The following is a 2581-nucleotide window of genomic DNA, read 5'->3' as shown; positions in this document are numbered from 1 at the left end:
AGTTTGACGCTCGAGCGTGATTATTCAACCCTCAGTATTTTTTTCCTACAGGTCATCGGACGCTCGAGTGTCCACTTTGATGCTTGAGCAGGGACCTTCGTCTGTAGAACTTTTGGAAGTGTGCATTCGACGCTCAAGCGTCGCTTTTCACGCTCGAGCGGGGCGTTCCACGCTTGAGTGGATTGTGATGTATATCTGTCCGAGAGAAGCCATTTTTTAACCACTTTTCGACCTTCTCTCTCTCTCTGGCTTTTCAAAACCCTCATTTGAGAGCTCCTCTCTCTACAATACATCTTCTCTCTACGAAATCATCTAGCTCTAGTGATCTTCCACCCTAGTCCGTTTGTAAAAGGTATGGAGCTTGGCGTGGCCTTCGTTTTGATCCGAAAAAGTTGGTGATTGGAGTATCTTGAGTTTTGTCCTTCTTCTCCATTGAGCTCCGAAATTTGAGGTAGGGATTACTACTCATATTTATGGTCTTTGACGTAAACATTAGTCATTTTGAAGAAATATTGAAATCGGAAAATTTTGGGTGTTAGGGTTCCAAAACTTAAAATGTGTAAAGAGGGGTTTTTGTTCCTTTCGACCATACACATGTATTTGGGTCTTAAAATGAGGTTGTTGATGTTTGTTGATGGTATTTGGAACTTTGGGTCAATGTTGAGAAAAAGGGGGAAAATGCCCTACTTATATTGAATAATTAATTTGGGGAAAAGTGATATTGAGTTGGGAATCATGAAATTGGGAATTTATGAGATTGCATGGTGCAGTCGGATAAATAAATCACTCACCCACGAAAATGTTAATATTCTATCTGTTTGATAAATTTATTATATATTTAGAGATAGCTGCTTTGGGCTATCGGTGGAGGATAGTCTTGATTGTTGTAGACATTGTATGTTGATTAGGGAAAACTGAAACTAATCAATTGAGTATGTCATTGAATATGACGGATGGAATAATACATTGAATATGTGCTTTGCTTGATCATTGTATATGATAAGTGTTTAAATACATTGTATATGTATTTTGTTTGGGAGGAGATAGGGGATGTACGCCTAAATCGGATTTGGGAGGAGATAGGGGATGGACTCTAGTGATAACTAAGTTGGCCGGAGTGCCCAGGGTGAAAGTTTCAAAATCCTAATTGCATTTGTATAACGTAGATAAATTGAAGTATTGAAATGATGATAATATGAGTTGTAGTCACATTTGAAACGAAAGTGTGTAGACACCCCATTTTTGACCGACCTTAAGACTCAGATGTCACTGATTGAGCGCTTGGTGATGTTGCATAATGTGCTCGTTCAGAAGTTTCAGAGTTGCGGCCGTGAGCCCTGCCTCCGGACTTCCGAACCCTCTTCTGTGCCTTGTCTCGGTTTGCGAACCAAACTCGGTTTTCTCTGTTTCTTTTCCTGAGGGGAGGGAGAGGTCCAGTAGACCATCTCTCAATGTCTGCAGGCTACATTTCGTGGCCGTAGGCCATTTCGCCCATTTCGGAGTCCGGTTTCTGGTTTTTCGGGACCGTTGGCCGTGTGCCTCGGTTCGGGACCGCCTAACCACCTCCGTTTGTTCTAATTTTTGGCATACTCCTTATTTTCTCCCTTTTGAGGGACACTGGGGTCTAAGAAACCCACTTCGTGGCCGAATGCCACTTTCGGTGCTTAACAGCCCATTTTCGGAACCTCGAACTGCGCGTTTTGGCCCCCGAACTTTCGTTTTGCAACGGTTTTCGTTCATTTTTGGCAGGTACCTCTGTTTTATCGCCGGAGAGGTCACTGAAGGGTGGGAGGCCAGCAATTGTTGCAGCAACCAGTTATACATCCTCCGACGCCCTCCGGCACCCGTTTTTCGCACTTCCGGGCTAATGTTGAACACCTTGGGCCCACATTCTTGAACTTTGAACCACATATTTGTGATATACACGCATGGGAGGACCCTAAAAGTTGGTGGCCAGCCATTAATGTTACTTGACCCTTTTGACCCCCTCCTTCCGGGCTAATGTTGAACACCTTGGGCCCATTTTCTTGAACTTTGAACCACATATTTGTGATGTACACACATGAGAGGACCCTAAAAGTTGGTGGCCGGCCAGTAATTCCACCCTTTTGAACCCCTCTTTCTGAGCTAATGTTGAACCCCTTGGACCCACTTTCTTGGACTTTTAACCACAGGGTTGTGTTGTACACAGATAGGAGGACACCATCAGTTGGTGGCCGGCCACTAAATCTGATTGACCCTTTTGACCCCTAGCCGGCCGGCTAGGGGGTGTGGCCGGCCGGTCACCTGCAGCAAAAGTAACAGGCCGGCCGAGCTCCTTGCACTGTGCACTTTACAGCTGTGGAGCTTTATCCCCTAGAAAATATCTTTATCCGGGGGATATTTTGTGGGGAAAAGTTTGTCTCCTTTTCCCCCACCTTTACACCCCCTTTTTGGCCCTTATAACAAGCAAGCTATATCATATGTTGGGGTTAGAAAAATTGTTCTTCAAGCTTCCATACACAAAGCCATCTTTATCCCTCTCATTTCCTTGAAAACTTCCAAGTCCCTAATCACCATTTCTTCTACACCACCAAGCTCT

This window comes from Camellia sinensis, chromosome 7, assembly GCF_055761805.1.
Source record: "Camellia sinensis isolate YWXY chromosome 7, ASM5576180v1, whole genome shotgun sequence".
NCBI classification, from domain to species: Eukaryota; Viridiplantae; Streptophyta; class Magnoliopsida; order Ericales; family Theaceae; genus Camellia; species Camellia sinensis.
This window is presented reverse-complemented; position numbering follows the sequence as displayed.